A 26,673-nucleotide genomic window follows, 5' to 3' on the forward strand; every position below is an offset into this window, starting at 1 on the left:
CTATTCCACCTGGCTTTTGACACGAGTTGGTGACCTTAGTTGCTACTCCTAGGGATCTACATAGGTGGCTATGGAGGGGAATCTTGTGGCACCTGAGGTCGATGTTGTATCACTCTCAACGGTACTATTGGAGGGAACCCTTGCGAAGCTTGGGGGCTTACACCGACGCAGGCTGTTGTGAGGAGGTCAGCGTAACTTCCTCTGTTACCTTCGCTGGTAGGACTAGGCTATCATTATCCCAGACTATCTTCGGAAGGCCCCTTACTTCACTTTCTTGTATTTTTGTGTCCAGTCCTAATCACCCAAAGCGAAAATACTCGAAAGTTGTTTGACTGGCTGACACTTTTAGGGATTTTTTAGTGAGTGCTCTTTGCTCCTTGTATATAGTTGGCTTTAGGTATTTTTGTCTAGTCACATCTGGACTTTGTGTTCTGAGTGACTGGCTTACCACTCTACCGATCTTGAAAGGCTTTTGGTCCTTCTTTCAGAAGTTGTGGAGTTGCCTCCTCAAGGGCAAAGGTTTTGATTTCCTATCCATATTCCTTGAAAAGTTATTTCTACATTCTCGTAAGGGAAGGCTCTGCGAATCAGTTTGATATGGCCAATATTCTGGTAGAAACCAACCAAGGTACCCTTCTAAAAGGGGATCCTTGTGCTTTTCCTTTCTTTGGAAATGTTGGTACTCCCTTGATGGCCACTTTGAATATTCCTCGGTTGAATGTTGGACTACCCGTTTGGCGGTGGTCCACTCTGAATATTCCAAATGATCTTGAAGCTTCTTAGTTGGATCCTTTATTTCAAGGGCATCACATGGGTGCTAATTGTTCATCTTATTTCAAAGAGAAATTTGGGATTCCTCTTTCTCCTCCTTCTTTTACTAAGAAATATAAAAAGAGGAGAAAGAGGAAGTTAAAGAAGAAGAATAATTCTATCCCTTCATCTTCAGCCTCTGCTAGTCATGTTGGAGATGAGCTTTTAGCTGCTACTAGTCGTGCTGGGGGCACAAGTCTAGTCATTGCAAGTCATACTAGCACTTCATCTTCAACCTCTGCTAGTCATGTTGGAGATGAGCCTTCAGCAGCTGCTAGTCATGTTGGGGGCACAATTCTAGTCACTGCAAGTCATACTAGCAAAGAGTCATGATCATTTGTAAGTCATGTTCAGGACTCTCCGCAAACCAATGCTAGGCAGGTGGGCGGAATGGAGGTTGATGAGAAACCTGGACGTAGAAGTTTTAAACCTAAGTTCCCTTGTATGATATGCAAGGGAGACCATCTTACTCATTTATGCCCTGGTATTCCAGAGGTTCAAAGGATATGGTTCGAGTCTGAAAGTACTTCTACTCCTAGATCTGATATGGTTTCTCATCAATCCCATCAACCATTGGTTGATAATGTGGTTGAGCCAGTGCAATCGCTGGCTGATTACACTCCTCTTTCGGGGGGTGAAGTGCCTAACAAAAGAGTCTGCTTGATCTCTAGTATAGAGTCTTCTGATATAGGGGGCATTCCAGTTGCTTCGAATGTTCCCCCTCCAAGTTCTAAGAGCGTTTCTTTTGATTGGGATAATCTTATTGAGCCTCATCTTCCTTCCACTGCACCTTTCCAAATAAAGGTCAGGGTTTATTGCACAAATGTCTATCAATGTATGGTGGATGAAGGATCCTCTGCAAGTATTATATCCTCTTTGACTTGGAAAGCTTTGGGTTCCCCAAAGTTGTTGAGAGCTCAGAGTCAGTTGTTAGCCTATGATAGAAGACCTGGTGAATCTATGGTTTTTCTTCCTCAATTGCCTATCACTTTAGGTGGGAAGACTGTCTTAATCGATATGATGGTGGTTGATAGCCCTTTATACTTTAATATGCTACTTGGGCATGATTATGTCTATGCTATGAATGCTTTGGTGTCTTCACTCTTTCGAGTAATGTGCTTTCCTCATAACGGGAATATTGTCACTATTGGTCAGCTTGCATCTGATAATTACCACCCTAATTTGACTTTACTGCAGAATACCACTTGGTTTGTTCCAAGTGTTCAAGTAGACTCTACCCCGCCACGGGTCAATTATGTGGCATTGAATCCTCGATGTTCAAATGCTTTTGAGAAGGATCCTTTGACTTATTATTCTCCTTCTTGGGACTTGGTCCCGGCAGTTGACCAAAAGTTTCTTCCTATAGGGACATGGGACCCCTTAATTCCCTCTTTTGATCCTTGTAGTTCTCATGATTTCTCAAATTTTGATTTGCCTTCACAGGAGGAACTCTTTGAAGCCATGAGTTTTGACTACCAGAGGAGTCCTTGGCTTGATCCCTGCAAGCAGTTTTTCCAGAAGAACTATTATACATAAGCGACAAGGTTGCGTGGTTCTCTGTACCATATTGTATATATAAGGTATGCATTTTCAAGTTTTGTATTCTATAACAGAAGATTTTAAATGTAGTTTATATGTGGGATGTATTAATTTCTTGTCTAGTGTTCCTATTTATGTTTACAGAACTTGGGAGACTTCTTCTTTGGAAGTTTATGGTTGGTTCATTCTGATAGGTATTGGTCCTCGAAACTGGCATATAGGTTAGGTTTTTCCACCTGCATTGTGCACTTATCAGTTTCCTTTCCCATTTTGGCCTTAGGATCGACCCCACCAAGTTATGGTGCGGAACCTTCTCATTGCTTAGAAGTATCATGACTTGTGTGGTAGAGCCTACCTTATCATGGGTGCCCTAGTTAGTACCTTGTTGTCACTTAGCACTCATGCTGATTTTTTTGTCCCTAGGCTCGGGAGTCCTCTGTAGTCCCGCCATGACTTATGCGATGAAGACTCATTCCTCTTTGCTTGCTTCGTTCTGGGCTTATACCCTAGAGGCTCTTTTGTGTTGAGTTGTACTACTGCATTGCATTTTGATCATTTGCACCTTTTGGCCTTGAGCTGGCTTCACTTGGACTCGTGTTTAAGCCAAATTTTGACCATGACGACTGCAAAATCAAACTTGCATACCTTTAACTTCTGCAACTTGACACACCTTGACCCGTGGAAGGAACACACCTTTGAGTGTCTTTGACTAGTTTTCACCTCCCTGCATTGGGAATAGGAATGTTCCAATCCCAGGAACTAGATCATCTGCTTCACCAACACTCGTTCTTTCCACTGTACTATAACATTCTTTTATTATTTTTCTAGCTTAGCAGAAAAAGACAAAAAATTATATATTCCAAAAAGAGTGGGAACATGACAATATTTCCATTTATTGTTGGTAGCTAGAGTCAGTCGTGTCACCCTTGAACAAAGCACTCAAAAAAAAAGTATCCTCCGTTTGGGCGGGATTTAGTTTGACTTAGGTATGCCTTAACCTTGTTATTGAGTCAGTTCTCCCCCGATTGGTTATATCTTCCAATCATATGGAGGGTTTGTTCGTGCCTCCTGCATGACAAACTTATATAGAGTCATCATATGGTGCCACATAGTCACATTGAGTCATGCTTTTGTTCAAGGGAAGTTAGCCTGAGTCGGCCTCTCTGCAGTGTCTCTTGACTCATTTTTCAGTCGGCCATCCCTGGTTGTTAGTATCATGTCTATCATCACATCAACTATATTGGTCCTTTACTAGTGCTGGTTTGAGAAGGTCTCCATTGACTTCTTGCTGGCGGGTCTTGTTCTTATCGACGACGACATCTTGCTCTGAGGACAGCCCTAGAGCTGCACCCTAGCCCTATTTTCATTATTGATAGGTCACCTTGTACTCAGCATCGATCAGTATCATGGGTCTTTGATTGAGTGGTTTCCCTTGTGTTCGACATCAGCTTACATTATCACACATTGGGATTCATGCAGTACCTTGGTTTCCATTTGACCCTATTGGTGGATACCTCACCTCTGTGTCAACTTTCATTATTGGTTGGTTCAGAGGGTTTCTGTCGTGCGCTAGTCACATCTTGTGTATGCCAGAAACATACTTCGGTCGGGTTACTACATATTTTTCATTTTATTCCTTCCACATTATTGGCCTACGGGTTACACTCGCGCTAGATTGATGAAGGATGCCTTAATTCTTCCTTCTAGCAGATCTTTCCCTATCAACTTCGACTTATTGCTCTGGGGCAAAGATCTAGAGTCCATTTGGCAGTACCTTGGGGTTTGCAGTCATTAGTGGCAGATCCTTCGCTATCGATAGTGGGAAACCATCATTGTCTCATGATTGATAGATTCTTACACGTGTTCAACTTCAACTCATCCATTCACACTTGTTAGATTGTACTAGGTACCTTGATGCTCATTATCATTATCAGCGAGTAGTCTCGCGTTTGTTAATGGTATACATCAATGACCAGTAATCAAACGATTTCTCACATGGTCGACTTGAGATCATTTATTCCCATGGTGTAGAAATGTACCATAGAGGTCGGTGAAGACCTCAGGTTGCATCAGCATTCATTGGTTCACTTGACAGTTTCTCCTATTGCTGCTAGTTGATACCATTCCACCTTATATGTTGCAGTCAGTCATGGCGACATTCTATATGCTGGCACCTAAGTTTGCAGTGTAGTACCATCCTATTCCATCATGTTCATTTGGTACCTTTTGTGATCAATCTTTGATATCAGCGATCCAGTTCATTCTTCAACATCATGGACATTCTTATATGTGACATTCAGACATGTACTTGTTCGATTGTGATCAGATGATCCATTATGTATTTTCTAGTTCTGTATACTGGCATAATTAGTGGATCCTCTTGTACTTGATATGCAGACATGCTTTACTTTCTCTGAGCATGGGTATGCCCGCCTCAGATAGTGTTTCTTTCTGATCTCCTTTTGTGGCTTGGCAGGCTGAACTCTGGTGAAGTCCTTCTCAGTTTTTGGCAAATTTTCTTTCCATGAACTTGCTTAATACATTTCAGCCATCATGTACCCCTTCTGACCTCATATATTAGGGGGCATCTATTATAGCTCCAAACCTCACTCTTGATGTTTGTGATGCTGCACTCATGGCCTAGGGCAACCCCTCCTCCCAGACCTGGTCCACAATTTAAAAAAACGGTGTTTTATTTCCTATACACGACATTGCCCTGAGCTAAACACGTGTGTACGCGGGTCTGTGTATACCCAACCCATGTATATGTCTTAAAACACTTTAAAAAAAATTAAATCTCCTTAATTTCGGGTGGATATCGCGGGTTTTACCTATTAGTGCCCGTGGCCCAACTGTTCCCAATGAATTCCCAACTAAAAAACTACTTTGGGAGAAGTTTAAAAAGGCTTCAATGGGAAGGCCTAAGGGAGGAGAGAAGAGAGAGAAATGTTACTATGTTGAGATTTCCCTGACCAAGTATGAAGATCCTAGTGCCTCCTGCACTTCCCCCATTTATAGGAAACCCTTGTTTCCTTGTGTGATAATGTCTATCTACTACTTGAGATATCATGGAGTAAGTCATGGAAGGAGTTTGTTAAAGGCTTGAGACTAGACGAATCTGGAGGACGGTTCCGCTTGGAGCCTGCGAAAGGACGAATCAGGTGAAATTATTCCTTTAAGTACTTTATTTTTCCATAATAAAAGAAACAAATGTCTTTGTTCCTGATATAAATCTTCTTCATGTTTATGATATCCATGTTATGATTCATATATGAATGGTTGTTTAATTGCATAACTAACTACCTTTCAATATACTATGAAGATGATTTCTTTATGATGTTTAGTCCATATACTGTTGTACTTTCTTGAATTGATTGTTTTGCAGGTTGAAGGAGCAAAAGGAACTCCAAGAGGGTTTGGACCCTGGCAGGATATTCTCAAACTAAGGACCCCCAGGGACGCCCCTTATCATATAGTTTGCTTATATTAGCGTTATGGCTATATGGAATGTGTGTTTCTCTGTATAGACAACCTCCGATCTGCTAGGGTGTCAACCCAAAGACCCTAGGGGAATTCATCCCTTAACACCTACAACAAGGTGAACCCTTACCCATGATTGTAAGCTCCAAAACCCTTACCCATGGTTGTAAGATCAAAACCTTATTTGTCTTACCTGCAATAGGGTGAACCCTTACCCATGATTGTAAGCTCAAAACCTTTACCCATGATTGTAACTTCGGATGTCACTTTTGTATGGTGTTCTTATGTAGTTCAGATGGCACTTTTGTATGGTGTTCTTATGTAGTTCAGATGGCACTTTTGTATGGTATTCTTATACAGTTTGAATGGCATTGTTGTTTGATATTCTATATAGTTTAGATGGCACAATCCATATGCATAGTTGTATTATCCTACTACAGTATGCATGGCTCTGAGATGGAAGTTTGCATACAATCCTGGCATCGATTATTTATACAATTCATATGGTATGTCTTCTCTAAGAATTATGGCTTATATACCAAATACATATGACCTCAATATAAAGTTTGTTTCGGTTATGTGACGCAAGTTTGCATACAGTCTTGGCATCGATTATTTATACTGTTCATATACTGTCTTATGTGATAATTTTGGCTTCTATACCATATACATATGACCTCAATATAAAGTTTGTTTGACATGGCATCAACTTACAGTATGGAAGTCTTTAATTATGATTTGGTTGATGGGATCGAAACCTTGTATTTTATCAGTATTACATTATTTCTAATATAGATATATATGTTGAGATCTTGTTATAATCAACCATAAAGTCCTACGGAGGTTTGGAATCTTAATTCAGACATTCAAATGACAAAGATCTCCTTGACGAGTCTCTTCTATGACTCATATCAAATGATGGAAGCTCTAAAGGAAATATGAACAATGACCCTAAGAAACCCTATATCAGTAATCCTAGGGTTGACAACTAACGCTATTCTTGACATATTGTAGTGATCATCAAGAAAGTGAGAAAGCAGTCTATGTCATTTTCATCATGACAATTACATATATAGTCAATCCTATGCATGTAGTAATCCATATGTACATCAGTGACTTGGAACACCTATGTCTCTACATGATGATAATAACAATGCACTTATCCTTATGACAGTGACCTCATTGCAACATGGATCTTGATGTATCAATTTGACACCAATTCCTATATAATGCATGAAAATTGAGATTAACCATTTATTTATTGATGGAGATATGTGAAATAGAGGATGATTGTGTAACAATGTCTATTAATGTAAACAAAACCTATAAATCATAAATTTTATTCCTTTGATATTTCTTCATCTATGGCACAATTTCCCCCTTCCTAGTGCTCAAATAATCAATCAACCTTTGTTCACTCACAAGCCCTAGTTTTCCCCTTCATGGTGTGTGAGTGGCCTCACTCGCCATGGCACAAGCCTCTATATTGAGACTAATCTTGATGCTTCATGGGATGGTGTATTAGCCCGTATAATGCTTTATCCCAATAATAATTGAATGTCATTATATTCCTCTAAGGTTATATTCAAATTTTTGACATTCATAAGGCTTGTAGCCTTCCACTATTTGCACAACTCTCTAGCTTCAAGTGGTACACTAAATCTAGGTTAATTAGTATACGTTTAATGAAGATACTTTATTGTCCTGAATATATTCAGAAGATATTGCAAATATTACGCCATAGGTATGGGCTCCTGTAGGTTATTCATACTATTTATTTTCATAGTTTGATTGATATTATAAGTCTCATGCTCATAACGCGCGCGCGCACACACACACACATATACGCCAATATTAATCATTAATATCTATGCATCAAACATAGCTCTCATTCAAATATCATTTTTATCATTACATGTTTTATTCATGAGTTAGAGTATCAAATTTCACTTTTTAGTGATGTTTTCATTCATGACTCATTGATATGAATACTAATTTATTCCACATTCTATGATGAATTCCATATTAATAATGAATATGTAAACAATATCCATTATCTATGATAGGTAAACAATATCAAAATAAACTACAATTACTTTCACATAATTAATGTGAAACACTAATCATTATTATAAAAGTAGAGGCATGACACAATTCCTTATTTATTCCCCATTTGATAACCAATTCTCCTTAAACAATATATAAACAATTTGAAAGATGAGTGGAAGAACCTATGAGTTGTTTTTTATCCAACATTTCAGACTTTGCATGTGAGTCCATCATGAGGGAAATTGCTTCCCACAACTTGAGAATGAATATCAAAGATTATTAATAGTATTTGAGAAATAATTGTATTTTATGTCGGTTTATGATAATTTAAATTTAATACTTAAATTAAATAGTTTTTTTTTTTTTTAGGGTTGAAAATGGGTTAAAGTAATTTGGTTTAATTAATAGAATAGGTAAATTTGGTTTATAATTTTTATTAATTAGTTTAAAATGTTTTATAATTATTAATTAAATTTCAGAGAATATATAATGAGGAGATTGATTAATTAATATTTTATGGTTTATTATTTTTTATTTTTTTTAAAATAGGTTTCCAAGTATTGCTTAATTTTAAACTGTCATCTCTGTTCATTGTGTTAGGTCTTTTTTCTATCTCAATGGCTTCTTTTATTCTTCTCTTTAAATAGTGGTTTTCTTTATGAATTATTTTTGCATTTTCCATACAGATGTAGTGAGATGAGGAGCAAGCGTGTTCAACTAGGGAATATTTTTTCTGTTCTATTTCTAGCTATATCAATTATGTGTTCTTTTAATCTTATGCCAACAAACCTACCAATTTCACCTATGTATTCATTCCCGCATGAACAAGGAATTGAGTATACCCCTTTTTGTTGCTTAGTATCTATTTGGTCTTTACTTGACTCAATCATATTTCTAATAGTGTTAGGGGGGTGAATGCAACATTAATGTTTTTCTTGTTTAGAATTTTTGCAATTTTATCAGTAGTTCCTTTTATATAGGGAAATGAGACTTTAGGATTGTCTAAGGGTTTTCTTTTTTTAATTTTGATTGAGGATTGTTGAATATATTGGGTGATAGTGCTTTCAGAGTATCCATTATTTTCAAAAACATTGTGAAGATGGTTAAGTTCATATTTTAAATGTTTAGGATCATATATTCTATAGGCCTTGGTTGCTAGGGTATTTTTGACCCCAATTTTTTGCTTAGGGTGGTGATGAGAGTTAGCATGAAGATATTTATCAGTGTGAGTTTGTTTTCTAAAAACTTGGTGGCCAATTTTACCATTATTTTTAGTGAGAAGAATGTCTAAGAAGGCAAGTTGGTTGTTCTTTTCAATTTCAGTAATAAATTTAATGTGTTTGGAGAGGCTATTGATGTGAGATATGAACTCTTCAAATTTGTCTTTTTTATGGCACCATTTTTCAAATATGTCATCTACGTATCTCTTCCATTCATCCGGGGTGAATGGGAATGAATTTAGAGCCCTTTTTTCAAAGTGTTCCACATATATGTTGGCAATTATTGGTTTAAAATTAAGCAATACTTGGAAACCTATTTTAAACAAAATAAAAAATAATAAGCCATAAAATATTAATTAATCAATATCCTCATTATATATTCTCTGAAATTTAATTAATAATTATAAAACATTTAAAACTAATTAATAAAAATTATAAACCACATTTACCTATTCTACTAATTAAACCAAATTACTTTAACCCATTTTCAACCCTAAACACACACACACACACACATATTTAATTTAAATATTAAATTTAAATTATCATAAACCGACATAAAATAAAATTCTTTCTCAAATACTATTAATAAGCTCTGATATTCATTCTCAAGTTGTGGACAACAATTTCCCTGATGATGGACTCACATGGAAAGTCTGAAACGTTGGATAAAAAACAACTCACATGTTCTTCCACTCATATTTCAAATCAACCAGCATGTATGTATTCATTTTTTCATAAAATATATAAACAATATCCATTATAACTTATAAGTCAACAATATCATAATAAATAATGATCACTTTCACACATAATGTTTAAGAAAAATAATTGATCAATAATTAATAATAGCTTAGAGTAAAGTGATTATTATGCTTTTAAATCCCTCCATACCAATGAAGGCCTTGAATCATTTGGGAATTAACGAACATTTAATAAGAAATAATTTTCAATCACCGACCTTTACCAATGTTTGTTCTTTTTTTTAAAAGAGTTAGTCTTGCTCAAGCCCACCTCTTTGGCCCTCATAAATTAGATGGAATTTTTTCTTAATACATGTGTTGATCACTTCTTATGTGGGTCATGTGTCATGGAATTAAGTTGTAAGCACAAGAGTCAAAATGTAGTGAAAAGAGATGTGTGATGTACAATGCATCAATGAAGTGATATTATTAGCCCAGTATAAGTATTATTGTATTGTATTTTTTTATCATCAAGACAATGCAAATTAAAGAATATCACAATGCAAATAGGGACACCAGAAATAGGTTCTTCACTAGGGAAAAACCTAAAAATTCTCTTCTTATAGATTCTCAAGGAAGACTTCTAGACCTTTGATCTAAACAACTCACCAAGTGATAGGCCAACCACCCAAATGACAATTCTTCTCTCTTCAACTCGAACTTATCCTCTTATCTATGCTAAAATTTGAACCAAAGTAACTTCCCTTCTCACACATGTGAGCTTGCTAAAACAAGAAAATATTCCTAAAATAAAATAAGAATTCTTCTCTTCTTCCTCGTTGATTTTCTCCTCTTGTTGGGCATCAAATCCCCCCCACAACATGTTTTGGGGCTGAAAGCCCAAGTTTTGAGTGATATTATTGTAAAACTCCACTAATTGTGATTGTGAAATGTATGTTAGAGTCATAGGGTTGTCTGCCCTAAGTTTGAATGTAATGTCGACCTACCCATGGTCCGTGGACCATGGGATTGTATAAATAGAGCGAGGCTCTAAGTTGTAAAGAGATGATCATAGAATCTAATGGATAGAATGAGATAGTGAAGCATAGAAGAAGAATCTAAGTGTGTCTTGGGTTGTAGTAGTAGGAAGAGGCTCTACAGCCGAGTGTGCAGAGGCCTAGTAGAGTCCGCAGATGAGTGCGTAGACCCCTGCAACTGAGCACGCAGGGTAGAGTTGTGTCTGTAACCAGATAAGAGATTAATAAAGAAAGGTTTTATTACCAATTTTGTGCATCTGTTATGAGTTATTACATGTTTGATATCATCTGCAATTATACTATTTATTTACTGCACGCACTTGTATGAATTGTGAATATTGTTAAGGATAACTGAAAGCATAAAACAAGCTAAGTTAATAAACTAAGATAGGATTACTAGTAAGGACTTGGGTAATAACACTATTCAGCCCCCGAGTAGGGCTACGTGAAGACAAAATCATAGACTGCGAGGTACAGGTAAGTGTGCGTTGAAACGTGCACACAGGGTCGAACTGCGGACCACTTGAACTCATCAGACATCCCCATGGTGTGGAAACCTGGTTCTATCACCCTCCCATACTACTTCAGGTGAGATCTCAGTCCACGCTCCACGGAATGTTGCCGAAAGGGCCAATAGTACTATGATTTGTTTGGATAAATCACCTCTGAACCTGGGTCAGGTCCCACCAACAAATGGTTCCGTTATCGAGACTGGGATTTGCATAAGGGATGTCTGATGTCATGTTATTGGAATTCGACGAAGAAATAAATTGAAGGGTGGTTGGACAGAAATATTCACAAGTTCATGGCACAGGAAAACAAGAATCCGTGAGTATCAAAGGAATAGTGGTTAGAGCGCTACTTATATACGGAATCCACGAAATTTTCTTTGCATCCTTCCCCTCTGAGTTGTATGAGTGGATTGCGAAGCTAGCAAACAATCAGGGAAGGTGTAGGCTCGATAAACCGATTGTGTGGACTCCAGAATTAGTGCATAGACTAGAGGCATTGGAAGATAAGATCACGCGTGCTGTGGACCATTGGCTCGATTGAATTATAGGAGGATTTATCACCGAGTTCATGGTAGACATGATAGTCAGCTACAGCAAGGCGGAAAGACGCTTCCTTAATGGACCATGAGGTAAGTACATTAAATATTTGAACACTTGGATTAAAATGCTATTGTGTAAAAAGCAGGTTATGCTAATAAATTGATGTTTGGGGCTACGTGAAGTGGGAGGATCTATAAGAATGAAGGTAGCGTAGAAATAGAAACTAGCCCCTTGATTTCGTCTCAGTGAGAAAGCGAGGAAGAGTTTGCGAAAGTTTCACCAAGAAGTGTGATCAGTTTGATAAGGCAGCGAATTATGTGCATACCACCTCCACCTACACCACCACCAGTCTCACCATCTTCACCTCCATCTCTGCCCACACCACCTCCACCACCACCACAGTTTAATATGGTGAGTGCGATAAAATTACTGTATTCAGAGGATTAGGGAACGAAGATCCAGACCAATTTTGGTTCGTGGTAAAAGCTGTATGGGAAGCACAAGCAGTTGTAGATGACAATATAAAGAAGGCAAAGCTAGTAAGTGCATTGCAGGATCACGCACTAACATGGTACATTAAGCATTCTAATGACCATCCAAACACAAGGATCATAGATATCCAGGCTATGCTGAACAGGGAATTTAGGAGGCCAAAATCAGAGACATGATTGATTATCGGGTTTAAGGAAATCACGATGCTTCCAGGTGAGACCCCATAGGATTTGGATCGGCTACTGAAGAGTATGATTCGCAAAGCCAACATGACCTTGACAGATGGAAAACACCGTGCATGGTTTATAACATCACTAACGCCGCATTTAAGGACGATACTGTCACACCAGAAGTTATCCACCCAGCCGAAGCTTTGGAGATTGCAATGAGACTGCATGAGACCCAAATACAAGATCCTAGCCTGGGAGTCCAACAAATCCATGCACAACTACAAAATTTGTGTTTGGAAATGCAGATTTTAAAACAGGATAGGACAACTCGCCTAGAAGCGTGCGAGGAGGTATGGTGCATAAAATGCAAAGGTCAGGGGCATGACAAGGACCATTGTCCAGTCTTCGCGAATTACCTAGCAGCAGGAGGGTCGATGCCATTAAGACCAGAGGCACAAGCAGGGCCGAGCGCGTCACCTACATTATGGTGTGTGATTTGTCAGATAGGAGTCAAACATGCTACAGATAACTATCACCTATTACAGAAGTATACGTAGACGTCCCAACAATTGTTCTGTAATTTCTACAGGTCGGTAGGCCATGATGAGCGCACCTATAGAAGTTACAAGCTGATTATGGATCGGACTCTTGCCTATAGAGTGCAGACCGAAACATGAGCTCTCGATCCAAATGCAGGGATGGCGCATGCTAGATTTCATGGGCGCAGATGAGGTCGAGGTGGAATGGGACTAGGAAGGGGTCACAGACAACTGATTTGTTACAATTTCAGAGGGCCAGGGCATTATGTCCGTGATTGTAAAAATTTGACGAGAGTAATATGTTTATATTGTACTCAGTTTGATCATGAGATGGAGGATTGCCATACATTGATAGCAAGGCTACGCGATAAAGGGATACTCCAGCCTCCCCCGACTCAGAATTTGCAAATGATGAGGTTTGAGCTGCGCGAAGAGGACCCGAATGTAAACATCATGCTCCTAAGTGGTATCACAACAGGAGATGACAAAGGTAAGAAGCCTGAAGAAAGTGCATGGGTTTGCAAAGCTCCTATAAAGGAACCTGAATTTGATTTGGAGCATGCAAAGGAGACATTCATGGAAGCTAAGAAGAGCTTCCGGGAGGCCTCCACTTTAGGTAGTAAGGATCAACTAGGACTAGAGATGGATCCTTTAATGTTCACTAACTTTCTGGAGACATGTATGGAGATTCTACATCACAACGAGGCTGTGAAGTGACTATAGGAGCTTATCACTAGGTGCACTCGGTCGGGAGAATCGCACGTAGTCCAGAAGCTCGGAAAGCATACATTACGAATAAGAAGGGAAATGAGATTGACTACGCAAATCAGAGAGTATGAAATGGATCAAGTGATTCTGGATCTAGGATCAGACGCGAATGTGTTGCCAAAGTAGACATGGGAGTGCATGGGCAAGCCGGCGTTGCAATGGTACCCTATTTAATTGCGAATGGTGAACCAGTAGAAGATCCTACCAATGGGAAGATTGCAGGGGATAATGGTAGACATCGAAGGTGCAAGTGTGGTTGCAAATTTCGAAGTGATAGAGATTGTCGATGAAAACAATCCCTATCCTGCGCTAGTGGGAATAGATTGGGCCAATGATATGAATGGAGCGATAAACCTGAAGAAGCGCAAAATGATCTTTGAGAAAAAGTCACTGCGCATAGTGTTACCTTTAGACCTTGCGGAAGGAGTGCGCTTCACAGAGCCAGTGCACGACAACGAGAGTGACGACGAGCTAGATTGTATCTACAAGATAGCTGCTCGGGAATAGGATTGGGTTAATCCTACAGTGGATGGCTGGATTTTGTGGGAGCACGAAAGCTCCTACACATCAGATTTGGATGAGGAAACAGAACAATGGCAAAACCGGTTACACGAGGTAACCACGCTCAATTGCAACATGATGGTAAGATCACTGCACTGCATGACAACAAAGGTAAGGGATCTACCTATGTATGACGGGTTGACAGCGGTGGATGAATTCCTGAACAAATTTGAAAGCGCAGTGCCAGAACAACAGTGATTTGATGCTCTAAAATTGGCACTGCGCGCTATGCCCGCAAGGTAGTGGGGTATGCATCAAAGGAGCTTTGAGGACTGGCACAAATGCAGAAATATGATGCACTTATGATTTGGGAAGCCTCATATTCAGATGGAAGCCAGGCATGATGGAAAAAACAACCTGTGTGCCCACCTTTCCTGATGGGTACAAGCATATGGTATGCAGCCCGCACGAACGCACACCGCTATCACGATAGGAAACATGAAAAACAAGCAGAAGTAGGCAAGGCAAGTGTGCAAATGATGAAGTATGATAAGACCTAGCGCACTGAAAATCATGCACAAGGAAACCTTTGACAAGGAGTGCGAAGTGCTGAAAGGGGTCCACCATGTGAGACGCATCGACTGGGACCTACGTGTACCAACGATTGTGTGGGCTTATAGGACCATGTGCAAAACTAGGAACCATGCAAGCACTTACGAAGTAGAAGTTTGAAGTAGGGGCTGTAATCCATGTGGCGCATGCAAAGAAAAATCTGCACATAACAACACCCATAGATACGACGTTCTGCGTAGACTGAAACGAAGAAATCACATAGCTATGAGAAATAGAACATATAAGACTTAAGGAAGAAATCCGACGGGGACACTTTAGACTTTGCAAACTCAAAAAAACCGGGTACGACTAAGGGAGAAAAGTGTTTTGATGGACACAGAGGTCAAGAAGCTGGAAGACAAAATGAAGGAAGCATTTCTCGTTGAAAAACCAGGAATGGTAAGGCAAGATGCGTACAATCATACTAACAAGTTGGAGGACTATCGCCATGAACTAGTTAGTTTGCTACCGTGGCTTGGACCACATGTCACCAAACAAAGTGACCAGGGTAGCACGTTGCAAGTAGTAAAGTGCATGGTGCCGATCACCATAATGAACGATGAGGATTCTCCATGAACCATGGTGGAGGATAGGATGGAGTCCTGCATGGGTGGTATGACCACTTGAATAGCCATAGGGAGAATAGTCTTAGTGCTCTAGGCAGCTGAAAGGGAGTGCGGGACCATAAAATGTTCTTCTTGGGAGCTACGCGATATTGGAAATGCGCGTAGAACCAGAACGTCACAAGGTTCGCGATCGCACATGGAGGGCTGCGTTGCCGTGTGGGTTGGTTGGGAAGTGACCATTGGTGTCACTGGTCATGATGGGATGTTCAATTTGAGGCCAAATGGAGCAGGCAATGGGCATTTAAGATGCGAGTTATTGGAAAGATTTGGGAAAATTTTCCACCAAGAAAGCATTAATGGCCTGAAATTGGGGGGAATGGTCCAATTCAAATTCGAAAGGTGCTATAAAACTCAAAGGGCTAGCCAGTGAACAACACTTGGTCATTTGAGAATTGAACGCTTAAGCAAAGCATAGAGCATTGGGAACCAAGCAATAATTAAGCCCCTAAGTTTGCAAGAGATAGAATACAGCCTAGAGATGATGACAAACACTAACGATGGGTTGGGAATTGAAGAGGTACTCACCGTCGAGGCTGTGTAGACCCAAATGGTGGAGGATGTTCCAGAAGGCACCGGGGTGGTGACAAAAATCCCCAAACCACCGCGAACACTAAGGCCCAAGAAGGATAAATAGGTAATGGGTCTAGAACGTGTGTCCCTGAGGAATCCGCGGCACAGCAAACTAACCATGGCAGAGAAGGGGAAAGTAGTCACAATAGAAACGGATGAGGAAGAAGAAGACTTGCAGGCCCTGATCATCGTAGAAGAAGAAGACAAAGACATGGAGGAGGATATCTAGCCATTATGCTTTGCAACAAAACTGCTTGCATATGTCCCTCCGTAGAAGGGAAAACCAAATTGCTGAAGGATCTGGACGAAATGAAGAGTTCACTCCAGACCTCGCTCCTCCTAGATGGCATTGTATTTGAGGGCACACACCTAGGCCGCGTACCAACCATGAAGTTTGAAGATTGGGACCTCACTAACTGTGAGAAGTTCCCTCATCTAGAGACCATGACTCTGATGAAGCAGAATACTGAGGGGGCAGTGATAATGTTAGAGCTATGGAAATGGTTGTGTGGTGTGGAAAAGGCCGAGTTGCTGCACTTATTATGGATAACACATTTCCACTGTGCGCCCATCACCATTTTGGTCATCAGGTAACTACTCTGCCTATTACATGATGGGTATTTATGGCTAGTGGAGCCTATTCCCATCACGATAGACCTTAATCACCATATTTCTCGACTCCCCTGTAAAGGAAAGGACCCCGCGACTATAGTCGGAAAAGGTAGCGATTTGGCTCTTGCAGAAGCCATGAAGGTGAAATATAAGCTGGAGAAGAAGAAGAGGGGCTCACGGGGGCTTCACTCATTGAACCTCTGACATAGCACGTGTGTTCATGGAATACTAAACAATACCCTTAATTTGACTACATATTGGAAAATACCTCTAAAAAGCACATTATTTAACTCCCTGCCAATATAAATCCAATACACCTTCCCAATTTATAAAACCCCTGTTTCACTAAATATTGTATGTATCCATTTTTTATTCACATTTTTTATACCCTTTTATTTTTATATCCCTGGTATAGTGACATGATTCCTCTCTTATGACCCCACATGCATTCTACAATGCACCTTTCTTCTTTTGATATACATTGTAAATGCATATTAGTTCTCCCACAATGCAATTATTTAACCCACACTCAAGCACATCTCACTATGATTTGTGGCATTTAATGGTCTAAGGCACACAAAGATCAACCATGTTTTAGGAAGGTTGATTATGTGCATGTATATAAAATAACATATAAATTGATCTATGTGATGATGAAAAATCAATTGATGAATCTTTATGAATAGGTTTGCAACAAATAAGGTGTTCAAGCACAAGTCTAGACCCTCTAGATGAAACACAACTATCTACAACCAAGGTTGGGGCCCCAAACCTTAAATCAAGGGTGCAATCCCAACGTACACATGCTTAGAAGAAGAGGATGGACAAGTCCCAACACATGCGCTCTTAAGGGAATAACGCAAAAGCATGAAATCACCTTTTCATTCACTGTCATCTCACCAATGAGATATGGGTTATCACTCATAAACTATGTAAAATGCAACAATGGATTGGAGATAACACAGAGGCATTAAATGAATGGACTACAACTAGAACATAAGACAAAATTGTGGTTTTAGAGGTGATCTACTCCATTTGGCTAGCTCAAACCAATGGTGTTTTCCGAAATAAACCTCCAAATGTCTACAAGATTTTCTACATGTTGAAGGAAAGCATTACCTTATCATGAACCTCACTAAAGACAAGGCTTCCTTGCACTCTCATACCTTTGAAATACAATTCTAAAATTTCTATAGGATATTTTAATTATCCAATTTTAAGGTCACAACCAAGCCAGAAACCACATTGGTGGATGAGACCCATTTAATTTTGGGACAAGGGACCCACCTTCCCACAATGATTTGACCACTAAGTCAATGAAGGCATACATACTCTAGCCCCTCTAGTTTTGAACCTGTGACCTCTTAGGAGGAAACACATCCCCTTAACCATTAGGCCCACTCAAGCTAGATATAGTGGATTTCTCCTTAAGGTCTCTTTTACATAATGAGTGATTACACTGGAAGTAACATCATATAGGAAATAGAAACAAACCTGGAAACAATATTAAGAACTACAATCACTTCCTTGAAATAGGAATGACCCTAGCATCTATAATCAGAGAATCACTTGAAAATTTAGGCTAAACAATATTAAAGTAATGTCTTGAACATCAAGAAACAAGAGCCTTATCGCCCAATAACAAAGCGACCTATACAAGATCAAATTTACAAAAAAGATCTGCCAGAGAAAATCCATGTACACAATTCTGCTAGAGAAAACATCTATAATACCAAAATCAGTTGAAAAGCATGATATGGGACTTTCAAATTCGAAAACTAGTTGAGAAGCATGGGATCAGACTTCCAAGATTTTATGTGGATTTTATATAACAATTATCTGAACGGAGGTTCTCACAAGACGGCTTAAATGTCCAAGGATGAAATGATAGGAGAAAAGCTTTGCCAAAAATTGAAAATAATCCTTTCACTATTCTTTCCCAAGGGATTAAGCTAGTTGTTTATATAAACACTTCAGTTAATATTGTTGTATACCACTTCAATTAATATTGTCTTCTTAGTGTCAATATTAGAATAGAGAACAACCATTTTCGCTATATACAACCATGATTACAAATATCCCAAAGCTTCTATGGAAAACCCACAGACCAGAGGTTATAAAAGGCCAACGAGGTTTGGGCACTTCTAAAATCACAAGTGCAAGAAACCGATTATTACCTTGGAAGCTCAAGTTGGGTACGACTAGTGGGACTCACATCACCTTCCATGAAATATATTATAGAATCTTCAAAGCTAAACTAGTTGTCCTTGATTTTGCTAAAGAAACTGTTAAACTACTGACATGTCCAAAGATAATTTTGCAGTAGCTAGCAATTCTAAAAACAACACTTCTTTATCAGAATAATGGTCATTTTACCAATATGTCACAATAAATTGCAATAAATAGCTATGGCAGAATCAATTAAAGAGAAGGCACACAATTTTCTTTCAATGCAACTTACTCTGAGACAACAAAAATATGCAACATTTGATCAAACTTTGTTGTATCTAATAAAAGTAGAAGTCGGAAACAAAATTCCACGCTAAAAAGGTTTTTATCAGCTCTAGTCTAACTTAGTTGCCAATAAAATGCAGGATTTAGTCCAACTTAGTTGCCTCTAATTAAAATAGAAGTTGAAAACATAATTATGAGCTAATAGATTCTGACAACTCTAATTTAATTTCATTGTAACTATAAAATAAACCCCTAGAGCATGGGAGAATAAGCATGGACCTCTTGTTGTATTCTTAAGCCGTAGGTGACTAGCTATAATACATAATCTACATTCTTTGAACAAGAAAGAGAGTGGAAAGCCTAAAGAGACAAGCCCATCTATATTAATACTGCATCTTACTAGCCTTGGTCAAAAAACTAGCTTTAAGAAAGTATCCATTGGAGTGAAGATTGTCTTAAGCAGCCATAGAGTTCATGTCCTATGAACTGACTTCCTTAAGAGCTCTGAGCTTAGTCTGTAGTGTAAGCCCTATGACACTTGCATTGGCCAATGTGGGCTCCATTGAAAAATGTAACGATCTTTGTAAGAGGCTTTCTATTTTGTTTGCAAAAGAACTTAAGGATGTTGTCTGTAATAATCTTAAATTGCTTAAGAACATTGATCCATGTGTTGAAAGAATGGATTTCCTTACCGAGGTAATGGTTTCTACTTTTGAGAAATGACAGTCTCAAAAGGAAGCGATAAATTCTCTCCCTCTTTATCCAAATGAACAAGTCATGTGGGATGAAAGTGTTGTACCCAACATTAATTACACTGGTGAAGGATTTTTGGCTCTTCCAAAACTTAATCTACAATTTCTAACTCTCCATGACTACCTCTTGAGGAATTTCAATCTTTTTCACTTCGAATCAACATAGGAAATTGAGAGTATATCCAAGATGTGTTGCCTCGACTGGTAGAATATATTAATAATGAGGGAGAAACTCACTTTCGAGGATGGTCTAGGATGGTTGTTCCAATCAAGGAGTTCAAAATCACTGAAGTAAAGCAACCAAACATTGGAGAGGTGAAACCATCCACTGTTATTGTAAAGGTTACATATAGTGTTTCAAGATACACATCACAGATAAGGTATGAATGGAATGGGCTCAAGGAACATGATGTTCTCTTTTTGTTATCTGTATGTCCTTTTTTAGAGTTGTTTAGTGGTTAAGAAGCACCAAAATTAAGTGTCCCAAAAAGGTTTGGGCTCCAGTATGTACGTGGATGTGAAGTCATTGAGATTAAGGATGAGGATTGCAACCTTATGAATCAATTTACAGGAAGGATAGAAAAATCCAAATGCATGAATTGAAGAACTACGACAAAACGTGACAAAGCATTTGGAGGTAGGGGGAAACAAAGTTTTCATCAAATTCTACAGATTTATCAATGGGAGAAAGAGCGAGTCTATCGAAAATTTGTACCAGTTTGAAATAGTATAATAAGTCACAAGGAAATAGATTCCAAAATTCTAAGGGAGCAGAGTTTCGAGGCATAAAATCAGAATTGTTGGATGGAAATAAGAGTTGTGAAGTGAATAGTTTGACATCTAGAGAAGAGGACGGTAGGATTGAGAATGGCACAAGTGTCTCACAGGTTTAGCAATCCATTTCTCTTGATTCCTGTTTGGAGAAGAATGCTTTACAAAAAGCAGAGGAATACACTTTTGTACTATATTGCAGACCCTTGATAGGAACTGGAACAACCTACATTATCATCACTATCAACATTCTATGAAATGAATTATGAAATCTTAAAAGGAGGCCTCGATGATGCTCTTTCACTTCAAATGTGAAAGTTATTTTTGGGGTAGATACCCTACCTACAGATTGAAAATGCTCCAAATATTTTTGATGCTCTTTCACTTTAAAGGAAAAAGTTCCTTTTGGGGTTAGAAACTCTACCTGCAGATTGAAAATGCTCCACATATTTTGATTGTAAGGGGAACTCAATCTATGAAGAGTGAGAATATCTCTGATATTCTTGCAAGTTACAACATGATGCCATATGTTAGCTTGCTGTAAAGAGGTATTGATTCTGAACCAAAATACTTTTTAAAATTATAAATGTAGAAACAATCAAAGTGAAAAGAGTGACCATATCTTTGATATTCTTGCAAGTTGGCACATGACACATATATTAGCTTGTTCAAAGAGGAATTGATTATGAATCAAGAGGTATTGATTCTGAATATAATCTTGTACCTATATGGTGCTAGAAATAGATCCAAAAAATCAGACCAAGAATCAAGCGAGTGTGAGCAGAGAAATCTATAGCCAGAGTCTAGAAGATGAAACTATTCTTCTCCACAATATAATAAGCTCTTTATCCTCAATCTACCCATTTCGATTTTATGTTTAAAAGACACCCCCTGTCTGAATAATCAGACACCTTATGGCTCAAACGTTGGTTAAACCAAATACTAATAATTGTCCTCTGAGTAATATATAGTCTATTTAAGCAGATACTCGTTGAAATACTATTTGCAACAATGAGTCCCTAGGATTGTTATTAAGATTCAAATTGATGTTAAAAGCATTAGCAAAGTACTAGAGTAACAAGCAGGGGAAATATGAGGATGAGAAAGCAATCTGATAAATCTAAATAAATTTAGGATGAATTGTATTTATGTTTTTTTTACAAGTATGTTGAGTTTAGGTTGGGGCCAGTTCCGTGGTGGATGGAGGAATGGTTTGCTCTCCAATGGGATTCTATCACCAGAAATGTGCGAAGCTTAGTCTAGCTTGGATGTCCCTTGGGATACTTTAATTCCCCAAAGATGGTTTCCATCCTCAACTCTCCCATGAGATTTGAACTTGAGACCTGGTAAAGACTAAATCCCACACCTCAAAGATAATAAATTATACTTGTTCTTGTTAGCTGAATAAGAATGACAAATGAAGCTAATTAAAACACTAAATTTTCACATAGCACTAATGCAAAATGTTATTGAATTTTGAACATGATAATGGCTAAACAAAAATTCACTCTTGAACAATATACAAAACTCTCTACCCATAGTGTTAATTCCCCAGATGTAGAGTACAGAGAGTACCAACTGTAGCCCAAATTAAACAATTATCCAGATTCCAACCTTTTTCTTTCCCTACTTCTACTCTCTTCCTCTACAAAATTCCTGGGCATCTCCAAGATGTGACATGAGGGGAACATTGTAACCAACATATAGAGTTCCACTGACTATCAACTACGTATTAAATATTAATTTATGCACATTTTTTTGTACAAGTCTATTCATCTATTTTCAAAACTCTAAGTTAATTCTACTGTCTATACTTTCAAAACCCACTCCCCCATTTGAGATTTTGAATGTTCTACACAAATACTAGAGAGTCCGCCAACTTGCTGCTTCTGTTACAAAACTCATTACCACTTCACCCAAAAATATTAGAAAACATCACAGTGGATTACCTGCCACAACATTCAAAATTCAAAATTTAACATCTTGCTTGATACAGTTATCAGCACTCCAGTGCCTAGACATGAATGCAATCTCAAAGAGAAGATGAGAAAGGTAGTCCAGAGGAAGGTTTCTTCACAAATTTTGGATAAATTAGGAAACATAGTGTGATAAGTTAGGAAATAAGTTATTTCAAGGGTGGTTGGACCATGTTTCAGATTATATGGCTGACATGGATAATTGTAGCTCATATGGTTGAAGTAGCGTACGTTTAATACATGGGAATATTTCTTTGGTCCCTGCTTAGTCTGCAAATATATATAACTCTGCGTATTTTGATTGAGTACTTACATTTTATACTGACTGTTGGTTTTAATGTTTCAAAAAAATATTGACCTGGACATCTTAAAATAAAAATATATTTTAAATTTTTGAATTTAAAAGTTTTATTAGTTTTGGGATAGAATTTGAGATAGCTAGACACTAGTTAAAGTTTTTTTTTAGAAATTGAGATTTATTTATTTTGGGTTAAATTTGCAAAAACAAATGATATATTATCTAAACTATTATATAGTTAATAATAAAAAGTATATGGTTAAATAATTAGAAATGTGAATAAGACTAGGGTCAGCCTATCTAGATGATAAGGCACATGGTAGCCTATGGCTCCAACTAAAGACAAATCCTTGGTGTAAAATATCCTATTTAAATCAAAAGGTCATAATTGCCAAGAAGGAAGTCCAAGAGTTCACAAGGAAGCGATGAGAATAGATATAAAAGGGAATCAACTAGTTGAGAAACAAGAATTCTGTTTGAATTTTGTCAACTCTTAAATTATGAATTTTAATGAAAAGAAGCCCTCAAGGCCAATATTGCAAGAGAAGCTTGAGTTCTAGTGACATGCACTAAGAATTATCTAGAACCATTGTAAGTTTGTATTGCTCTATTATAGACTTTTCTATATGAAATTTACATTCTTGCTTTACTGTTCTGAGATGGTGAATGTAAGGTTGTGAACAGTAAATTTGAGAACAGACTCTAACATGAACTTGGCTCATTCAGTGGACTCAATCAAAAAAGGATTTAAGTAATGGGAAACTCAATCATCATGGCAATGATAGGTATAGAATTTGAAGTTGTTGTAACCAAAATCAAACTGGAAAACTAAGAACCTGATTATATAAATTCTTCGGTCCAAATGGAGGTGCAGGAAGATAACTGTTAGATGATGTTTAGGATTTCCAGTTCATAGTGAGTTAGCAACTTAGCAGTCAGGGTCTAGAACAAAATCAAGTGATATTTAGAATTGTAAATACCTATGTAGACACATATGAATTTTACTCATCAAGGCTTTAATCACTAAGGGATCATGCAATCTGTAATTATACATTTTAAGATCATATCATATCACTGTATGTGTATTTGTGCAGACAATTATACCAAACTCTATGGGCTATTGTAAGTAGTGAATCTGCAAGGACACACAAACACATGCACACTGAGATCTATGCATTCTTACAAAATCCTGGAAGTCTAAGATTGAAATAACATTGAATCAACTTGAAAAGCCACAATGCCAATTACAATTTCCAATTTTCTACTGAAAATGTAAGAGTAAGAAAGTAATAACTTACAAGTTTGCAATGCTCGGTTTGATTGGATTGTGATAAGTTTCTCGGACTACAATTTACAACCCAGTTCGACAAAGACATCCTCAATTCTGCCATATTTGGTAGATACATGGGCCATGCCCTGATCTCATTCTGTAGTTTGTAAAGATTGGACTTGTTGGGAACAAGCAGATCCACCACACTAGGAAGCTTGGTTGCTGTGTATATTGTGAGGCAGAGGAAAAGCACAAACTCAGAAGGAGTAGATCCCAAGGGAAAACCTGTGTTTGCATTTCCTGCCCGTCTCCTAGTGAGTCCTAGGATGGACTTCTTAGCATAATATATAAGGTCTCCTGCAATATTTTCTGCTTGTATTACTTTCTCCTCCATTGCAGAGATTAAAAGCTTGAACAATGGCAGGCTGAGGACTGCAATGTCTTCATATCACCAATTTGATTAAGGATGCCTACGTCTTTCCCCTATGCTAATACCATTCTAGAGAATACTACCACCTGGACTATGCAGCCCCTCTTGCTCTTGCGTAGGCCACCCAATAAGGCTGGGATCAGTACAGGCCTTCATTGCAAGAGAATCCACACATTTCCTCACTATTTGTAGCTCTTCTGCTTTCTGAATAAATCCATCACAACTCTGCAAGGCTTGTACATAGTCCTTCCAGCTCTGAAGCGCCACTTGGTCAAGAAATCCTTCAGCTTTTGTTAATAAATTTCCTTCCTCGTACTCCTCTATATTTTCCAAATAATTAACAATACATTGCAAGGCAGCCACATTATGGGGCATGATCTCCAATTTCATACCATAGCAAAATTTGGCAGAAAGTTCAAAAGTCTCAGGCCCTCCAGGAATGTCTGACAAAGAGAGGCAACAGATTTCATCTTCCTTATACTCTACTATGAGCTTTGCCAACTTCCCACTCCTTGAAATCAGAGGAAACTGGAATTGCCAAGATAGATTCCAATCCATAATTAATTAATCTTAGTTAAAAAAAAGCTAGATGTGGCAATATGAAAAATAGCAAAGGGGTATCAATAAAATTTATACAAAATGTGCATATTGAAGTATACTTTTAATCAAGGATCTAGGGCCATCAATCATAAATATACAACTAGAAGAATTACCGATTTTTTTTGTGAAACCAAATAATATATCAAAACTGATGAACTAAAGCCTGCAACCTAAATAACAAAACTTCAAACCAAGAAATTAATTAAAACTTACATAGATGTATCATGTATGAAGATGGCCTAAAATTTTGGTTTTGAAAGAGAAATTAAATCAAACCTTGCATCACTAGCAGGAAATTGTTCGAAAATCTAGCTTCTAGAGCAGCTAATCAAACTTTGTGCGAATTAATGATTCACTTTTTTTCTTTTTCCTTTTTTCTTTCTTAAATTCCCAAAAGCGCTATGGTGAAGCCAGAAAATAAATCAAACCTTGTGTAAATGGAAAGACATTGCACCCACTTCGATCACGATATCACTAGGTAGTCCACTTGTGCAAAACCTGGCAAAACATATGAATTACATGAGTTTGGTGAATCTGGACTAGGTGAAACTTTATAGGCTACTTATCAACAAATGGGTTGACAAATTCTAAAAAATTTGATTTCTTTAATCAGTTAAATAATTTTAAAACATCAATTCATGTATTCATATAATAAAATCATGATTTTCCAGTGTTTACCCAAGTTTGCACACATTGATATCAATAATAAATTACATGTTCTGCCCATGGAGCTGTTATCTAAAGATCAACTCCTGTGACTATTCTTCCTATCAAATGATGTTACCATTGCACCTGTGCTCGTATTGTGTTAAATTATGAAAAAAATAACAACTAGCCTGCCTTAGGGATGGCAGAGGAATTCAAGCTCAGGCTAAGACTGAATTTTAAGGCTTCGCTTGGAAATGAACATTACAGTCTATAACCTTCCACTACACTTACCCACCTGATACTTCCTTATTTTCAACTATGTTTTCGAACTAGTAAAATGTATAGATGCTCTTGATTGGAATGAATAAAAAATGCAACTACTTGCCATTGGTAAAGAATAGAAAGGCTACATTTTCTAAGGTTAGTGAATAAACATAAATGGTGTATATTGCTTTTCATATGCATATCTTCAGTATCCAGGAAAGAGTATAATCATGTCTCATAAAAGTGTTAACACTAACATTACATTCCTTGGTTTTATGCAAGTATATGACTGTAAGAAGATAGGATTGATCATGCTTAAAAAGAAAATTTCGATGAAATACTTACTGATATGAGATTCATCTTTTCTGATTGGATCCAATCCAAAATACATCACAAAAATAGACAGAAAACAGAAGGAAAAAGGAATCTAAGTGAGGGTTTGAACCCCTC

Source organism: Pinus tabuliformis, chromosome X (assembly GCF_031772625.1).
Source record: "Pinus tabuliformis cultivar Carrire ecotype Pingquan chromosome X, CPIR1, whole genome shotgun sequence".
NCBI classification, from domain to species: Eukaryota; Viridiplantae; Streptophyta; class Pinopsida; order Pinales; family Pinaceae; genus Pinus; species Pinus tabuliformis.